General features: G+C 27.0%; 1 long non-coding RNA gene across 1 annotated transcript; it reads right to left on the bottom strand.

The window, feature by feature from the left end:
- Positions 1 to 2,165: 2,165 nt before the first annotated feature.
- LOC110688896 lies at positions 2,166 to 3,391 on the bottom strand. The gene is made up of 2 exons (XR_002504699.1): positions 3,112 to 3,391; positions 2,166 to 2,463 (listed from the first exon to the last, which is right to left on the bottom strand). It is a non-coding gene; the product is annotated as an uncharacterized LOC110688896 (long non-coding RNA).
- Between the last annotated feature and the right edge of the window lie 5,309 nt (positions 3,392 to 8,700).

The following is an 8,700-nucleotide window of genomic DNA, read 5'->3' as shown; positions in this document are numbered from 1 at the left end:
ATATATATATATATATATATATATATATATATATATATAGGAAGACTCATATAAGAACCCTCCTCTATATAAGAATCCAATCTTATATAAGAACTCATCTCAACCGTTCAATGATTTTGATCTAACCATCTAAAATACCCCTTTAGTAATGACATTTTTGTAATTCTTTATAACTTTTTTTTCACACTTTAAACAAAAATACCCTAAATCTCTCACCTCAACACTTTCTCTCTCCTCAGCATTTTCTCTCTCCTCAACCCTTTCTTTCTCCTCAACCTTTTCTCTCTTCTCTCTCCTCTACCTCAAGGGACTTGGTAAGTTTATGAAATTGCTAAAAAAATCTGATTTAGTTTTATTTTTTTTGCGTTTTTATTTTTTGCGATTTTAAGTTTGATTTTTTGGTTTTTTTTTTTCGATTTTTAAGAATATATTTTTCGAATTTCCAGTTTTTTTTTCGATTTTTCAGTTTTTTTTTTTCGATTTTTTATTTTCAAGTTGTTTTTCGATTTTCCAGTTTTTTTTTTCGATTTTTTATTTTCAATTTTTTTTCGATTTTCCAGTTTTTTTTTTATTTTCCAGTTTTTTTGTCGATTTTCCATTTTTTTTTTCGATTCCTTATTTCAATTTTTTACGATTTTTTATTCGATTTGCCATTTTTTTCTATTTTCCAGTTTTTTTTTTTATTTTCCATTTTTTTCAATTTCTTATTTTCAATTTTTTTTACGATTTTTTTTTCGATTTTCCAGTTTTTTTTTGTCGATTTTCCAGTTTTTTTTTTGATTTTTTATTTTCAAGTTTTTTTTATTTTCCAGTTTTTTTATTTTTTTTGTCAATTTTCCATTTTTTTCGATTTCTTATTTTCAATTTTTTTTTCGATTTTCCATTTTTTTTTTCTATTTTCCAGTTTTTTTTTGGTCGATTTTCCAGTTTTTTTTTTCGATTTTTTATTTTCAAGTTTTTTATTTGTTTATTTTTATTTTTCGTTTTTTTTTCCACTTTTTTTTTCGATTTCAATTTTTTATTTTTCGATTTTTTTCTCTGTTTTTTCCCTAATTTTTTTCGCTTTTTTTTTTTAAGTTTATAGTTTTCATTTTTAATTTTTTTTTTCCAGATTTTTTTTCTTGCTTGAGTTTTTCTATTATTGGATTTTAATTTCAAATTGTTTTTTTTTTACTATAATAGAAAACTTTAGAACATAATAGAAACATTAGAACATAATTGAAAATTTTAGAAGATAAGGGAAAAATATAATAGAACATAATAGAAAACTTTAGAACATAAGGGAAAACTTTAGAACATAATAGAAATACTTTAGAACATATGGATAGAAAATGTTAGAACATAATAGAAATACTTTAGAACATAAGGGAAAACTTAGAACATAAAGAAAAAAATATAATAAAACATAATAGAAAACTTTAGAACATATGAGAAAACTTTAGAACATAATAGAAAACTTTAGAACATATGGGAAAACTTTAGAGCATAATAGAAATACTTTAGAACATATGGGAAAACTTTTGAACATAAGGGAAAAATATAATAGAACATAATAGAAATTTTTAGAGCATAATAGAAACATTAGAACATAATAGAAAACTTTAGAACATAAGGGAAAAATATAATAGAACATAATAGAAAACTTTAGAACATAATGGAAAACTTTAGAACATAATAGAAACTTTAGAAAATAATAGAAAACTTTATAGCATAATACTTTAGAACACAATAGAAAACTTTAGAACATAATAAGAAAACTTTATAGCATAATAGAAATACTTTACAATATAATAATAGAAAATCTTAGAACATAATCACTACTACAAAATTGGCCAAAGAGACCATATCAAAATAGCCAAAGAGACTACCTTAGGGGTGGTCTCTAGCTCACATGTCTCTTTGGCCTAAGAGACCATTTCATTAAAAGTGGTCTCTTGTTTTTAAAAAGAGAGACCACTTATTTAGAATAGATGATCTTAATTTTTACAAAAACTAAGACCACCTCTTTCAAATATGGTCTTAATTTTTCAAAATATGAGACCACCTATTTAAAATAGATGGTCTTAGTTTTTCAAAAACTGAGACCACCTATTTTAAATAGATAGTCTCTTTCTAGCAACTTTTTTTTAAAAAAAAAAAGTTATTCGTATTGCAATTAGTATATGTAATTTTAATTAAAAAAATGCACTTTAAATTTACAACGAAATACAAGTAGTTCGTACTTGTTAAAATTTATACATAACTCATACTAAAAGTTATACTACGTACAACGGTACAAGACCCATATTATTTGGATAATAATCATCAATATACTTGCAAAATATTATACTACGTACGAAACCCATACTATTGTAAAAAAAATACTAAAAACAATGGTGTTCTTGACAGATCTTGTGCAACATCTTGCCAACCGAACCATTCAACAAGCAAAATCATCAATCTTATTTTATTACACTTTTTACCCTGAAAATTTTTCCAAGACATCCAAAATAAGCAAATAATTATAATAGTAAAGGAAATTAAAACTCTTTAAATTGAAAATTTTAGCACATTTGATCAAGTGAGTCTAAGGTCAATTATCACAGTCCATGCTAAAAAATAAAATAGTAAATGATAATTAGGAAGATCCTAATCTGAGTAAAGGCAGAAAGTAATTCAAGTAAAAAAAAAATGATATACTATACGGGCCTAAATGTAAAGAACTTCATTAAGATCGCAAAATAAAAACAAAATCAAAATTAAATAAGCAATCAAAAACAAGGTTAAGCAATGTGAGATCGCAAAATCAAAATTAAATAAAAACTCACACTTTCCGCAATCTTCAAATTCATAAATCCCCAAACCAAATCATGAAACCAAAAACCAGCGATAAATCATCAAATCATAACTACTACTATCAACTATGATTCAACAAATAAAAAAAAAGTCAAAACAACAATAAAAAAAACCTAATCACCACAAATCAACAAACAACTGATTCTAAAACAGCAAAACTAAACAAAACAATCATCAAAATCGAAAGAATTAAGGCATAATACTTCAATCAAAGCAGATCAAACAAAGTAAAACAACAAAAATCAATGATATTTATATAAAAAAAAAATCAATTACCTTACAAATGTAACCGTACTCGCTCTCCTTCTCAGAATCCTCGAATGTAATCATACGATCGGCGTAAACGGACGGCATGATGAATGAAACTTGGAGAGATCTAGAAATAATTGAGGAGGAGGATCAGATCGAAATGAAACTGGAGAGAGAAGGGTGGCGGCTGATGAGCATAAGGATGGAGTTAGGGTTTTCACCGGTTTATATATTTTTACTCCATTTTTTATTAGTCTTATCAAAGGTTTTATTTTTTTAAAATAATTAAAAAAAAAAGAGAGACCATTTCTCTTGAATAAATGGCCTCTCTCTTTTGTTATTTATTTAATTAAAAAAAAGGAGAGACCACTTTTTGTAAATAGATGGTCTCTCTTTTATTTATTTATTTATTAAAATAAAGGAGAGACCACTTCTCCTAAATAAATGATCTCTATTTTTTAATTTATTTAATTAAAAAAGAAGGAGAGACCACTTATTTGAAATATTTGGTCTTTTGAATCCAAGAGATCACATATTTATTTAAATGATCTCTTACTAAAGGTCTCTTTGAGCATTTTTGTAGTAGTGAATAGAAATACTTTAGAACATAAGGGAAAACTTTAGAACATAAGGGAAAACTTTAAAACATAATAGAATACTTTATAATATAATAGAAAATCTTAGAACATAATAGAAATACTTTAGAACATAAGGAAAAACTTTATAACATAAGGAAAAAATATAATAGAACATAATAGAAAACTTTTGAACATAATAGAAAACTTTATAGAATAATAGAAATACTTTAAAACATAATAGAAAATCTTAGAACATAATAGAAATACTTTAGAACATAAGGCAAAACTTTATAACATAATGGAAAACTTTAGAACATAAGGGAAAAATAATACATAAACTTTAATTACCTTTATTTAACTTTTCAGCATCATTGCTAAAATATTGTTGCATTTTGGAAGTATAAAAAGAAAAAAGATATCATATCATAAATTGAACTTTAGAACATAATCGAACTATATAAATTGAACTTTAGAATATAATCGAACTATATAAAATTGAACTTTAGAACATAATTGAACTATATAAAATCAAACAAAATCAACAATGAAAATGATAAATCATAAAATAATAGAGAAAATAATTCATGCAAAATAGAGAAAATAATTCATTTCCCCAATTCATTCCCCTACTCCACCAGCTTGCTGCCCTTTTCACTCCACCAACTCACATCAAGCAGCCCACATACAACACCCCTTCGACACCACCCGAGCAGCCCACTCGCAACACCCCTTCAACACCACCAGTCGTAATTAGTTGTTGCCCCTGCACCACCACGCAACACCAACAACAATTATTCCGCCACCAATTGAACAAAAATCGAACTAAAATTGAACAAAATCGAACTAAAATTGAACAAAAATCAAAATATTAGCAAAAATCAAACTAAAATTGAACAAAAATCAAAATATTAGCAAAAATTGAACTAAAATCGAGCAAAAATCGAAAAAAAAATTGAACTATATAATTCGAAAATCAAAAATAGAAAAGAAAAATAGAACGAAAAAAAAGTCGAACCAAAAAAAAAAGAAAATCGAACAAATAAAAAAAAGAAAATCGAACAAAAAACAAAGAAAATCGAACAAAAAATAAAGAAAATCGAACAAAAAACAAAGAAAATCGAACAAAAAATAAAGAAAATCGAACAAAAAAAATAAAGAAAATCGAAAAAAAAAAGAAAATCGAACCAAAAAAAATCGTACCAAAAAAAATAGAAAATCGAACAAAAAAAAAGAAAAACAATTCGAAAATTCGAAAAGAAAAACAAAAATCAAATATATAAAATTTTTCAACAAAAATCGAAAAGAAAAAAAAAATCAACAGTTCGAAAATTCGAGCCCAATATTTTCGAAAATCAAACTCAAAAAAATCGAAAAGAAAAACAAAATCCACTTCAACATCATGCTAATTTCTTAGAAATTTAAACAAAATCGAAAAGAAAAACATACCTTAAATTAAAATCCTTCAAATTGCAATATTAGGGAGATTTTTGGGGTTTGAAGAGAGAGAGGAGGAAAGAAACGTGAGGAAGAGAGAGAAAGTTAGAGGAGAGAGAAAATTTTGGGTGGTGGGTAAGGGGTTAGAGGGAGGATACGTGTTTTAATTTGAACCGTCCGAATTAATCTAATCCTACGGATGAGATTGATTCTTATATAACTAAGGTTCTTATATAAGGATGAGTTCTTACCGGATTCCTCCCATATATATATATATATATATATATATATATATATATATATATATATATATATATATATATATATATATATATATAGGGTTTACAATATGTAACGTACGACAGTCCGATCCTAACTGTATTAGGAAACCTTTCAAATATGATAATATTTACATAAAAATATATCATATACCTATGAAGAGCATATTCGAGTAATATTTTTATCACACCCCCGCAGTCATAGCGGGAGGGACTGGATTTAAAATCCAAAAAAAGGATATTCCATTTGATACCATTGAAGTTTTGGTTTTTCCATTTGGTACCCAATTTTTATTTTTATTCCACATGGTACCATTGTAATTTTGATTTATTCTTTATATAACATCCTGTTAAATAAAACATTTGTATTGTGCGATTTTGGTCCTTATTTTTCTAATTCCGATTGCAAATTTTGATCCTTTAAAATTATAATGACCCCAACACTTTAACCGTACTTTTTTTTTTTTTTTTTTGTGCTGCTAATTTTGACCTTAAACTTGAACCTTAAGGTTGCTAAGGGCTAAAACATCCTATTAAAACCTTAATCAATCAATTTTTTTGACACTCAAATCGAAGATTAAATAATTTATTTGATAGAATGCTATAGTAGAGAATAAATTGAAAGTATAGTGGTACCATTTGAAATAAAAATAAAAATAGGGTACCAAATGGAAAAGCCTAAACTACAATGGTACCAAATGGAAATTCCCATCCAAAAATAAATCTCGAGGCAGGCCTTTCGTGAAAATATCTGCAAATTGATACCGTGATGGAACATGTAGTAATCGAACCTGACCCAAAGTAACCTTCTCACGAACAAAGTGTATATCTAACTCAACATGTTTCATGCATTGGTGTTGGACTGGGTTTGTAGACAAATAAACTGCACTGATATTATCACAATAAACAAGAGTGGCCTAACGAAGAGGACAATGTAGCTCAAGCAAGAGATTACGAAGCCAGCAAGCCTCCGAGACAACATTAGCTACGCCTCGATATCTTGCCTCTGCACTAGACTTAGGCAATGCATGCTGACGTTTTGAAGACCAAGAAATAAGATTGTCACCCAAAAAACAACAATAACAAGAAGTCGAACGACGAGACAACCCGCCAATCAGCGTTAGTATAAGTAATCAATCGTGTAGTAGCAGATGAATATAAATGTAATACGGAGTATGTACTTATGATTGTATAATAACTTAAGGTTGGATTAGAATTTGAATTGACAGGGTTTGAGGTGTCATTTTGAAATTATGATTTTGGTTTTATTTTTAGACGAGTTGGAATTTGGCCCAAATCTAGATTAAACTTCTTGGTTTACTATACATGTTATTTGGGCCAAACCAAGGATTTCTTATGAAATCCATATTCCCAAACAACCCATTGATAAATTCAAATACTAATGTAATTTCATATTATTTGCACCATTGTTTATAATAAATGTTTTCTTTCCTGTTTAAGTTGTCATTTCTCTCTATCTCTCTCCTCATTGCATGCATTTCTATCTTTCTCTAATTCAATAATATATTACAAAATAACTATAACTTTTATTCATTTTACAATAGTATAAAAAATTAAGTCAAAGTAATGCAAATATTAAAAAAACGAAGGCAATATTAGAAAAAACTAACAATTTGATGTAATTTTGTCTGGAATGACTATTTATTGCTTTATTATCACTCTGAATTATTTATTACGAAGTATATTAAATTGTCCGATGTTATTGAAAATATTGATGAATCTTTGACCAAATAGAATTGATTCAATTGAACAAGTTTGGCATGCAAAAGATTTTTGTAGAGTACAAGAAGCTAGTACATCCAAAGTTCCAATATATTAAAAAAAAAAAAGTTCCAATAGATTAACTTAGACAAAATAGTCTTCAAAAAAAAAAAAAAAAAAAAAAAAAAACTTAGACAAAATAGGTGGCTAATTTTACTATTAATTAATTGGAGCAAGAAATCATCACAATTATTTAATTACTTCGTATTAGATTGGATAAAGGAAGCTTGAGATAATGGGAAGTTGGCAACCTAAACTACTTAGGTCAAAGATAGTTTGCTCACTTAGTGAGAGTGATTGTATTTAAGTCAAAGGATAACAAATTATTTGACTTAAAAATTCTATTAGATCACGTTAATTTGATTTAAGTAGGTGGAATAGTTTTGTGCCAACAATAATTAAAGGTTAGGAAATTTTGTCAATAACTACAAATTAAAACATATGTTTTGAAAATAACTATCTATTTATTTATTTATTTATTTTTTAAAATGAATTACCATAAAACTGTAAAAACTTTAACAAGCACTACCACTATAATAATTCCAGCTAGAATCTCTGACATTTGTGTCTCACTTTTTACCACTTTTACCTTTATGAAAGGTACTTTAGTCAATTTAGATGATGATTTTATAAGGTAAAGGTAAAAATTGGAATCTATATGCCGAATATTCTAAGTAGAATTGTTAGAGTGCTAGTGCTAGTTAAATTTTATAATACTATATGGTAATTCTTTTAAAAAAGATTTAATAGATAATTGTTTCCAAAACACGTGCTTTAATTGACAGTTCTTGACAAAATTTCCTTAAATTATCTCCTTTATGCCCTTTTATCCTTACTTCTACCATGTCTTACGGAGTAGTGATTAGCTTGTTTTGTTGTGATTAGCTTGTTTTGTTGGCGTACTTAATGTTTATAGCCCGTAAGAAACTTTAAAAATGACAGAAAATTATTAGTGATAAATGATCAGCAAATTGTATAGAAAGGCACCAGTTTTTATACTAATACTTCATTCGTCCCATAAATTTTCAATTCATTCCCTTTGTTTTAGAATAATTAACATTCTTAACGACATAGTTTAAGAAAATGTCAATTGAAAAAACAAAGTTGTTTAATACTTCATACGTAGTATATGAAATAGAGTTTGTAAATTTATTTTACATTATTGAACAAGAAACATTTGAGGAAAGGGAGCCTAAGTGGGTCAAACATTTTAATAATTATGGGTTATACTCGTAGTAATTATTCTGAAACAACCAAAAGAGAGAAGTGTGTCGGTTATACTGAAATGAAGAGTGTATATAGACTTCCTTAGAAAAAGATTGAGGTTGCTGAATTTGCCTTCAAAGAATCTCTAGCCATTATATGAATTAAACTAGAATTGATAAAATAATACGAGTAGAATTAAAGAATTTCAGATCTAAAATTTATTTCACATTTATGTGCCTCTGTTCTGAGGAAGCCAGTGTCTGTCAAGTGTCAACAGACAAAGGGAAGGGCAAATAGATATAGAAAATATTGTAAGAGAGAGAATGCACAATCTGAAA

The sequence above is a fragment of the Chenopodium quinoa genome, unplaced genomic scaffold (assembly GCF_001683475.1).
Source record: "Chenopodium quinoa cultivar QQ74 unplaced genomic scaffold, ASM168347v1, whole genome shotgun sequence".
Taxonomy (NCBI): Eukaryota; Viridiplantae; Streptophyta; class Magnoliopsida; order Caryophyllales; family Amaranthaceae; genus Chenopodium; species Chenopodium quinoa.
Note: the sequence above shows the minus strand (reverse complement) of the source record. Positions and strands in the feature narration are given on the sequence as shown.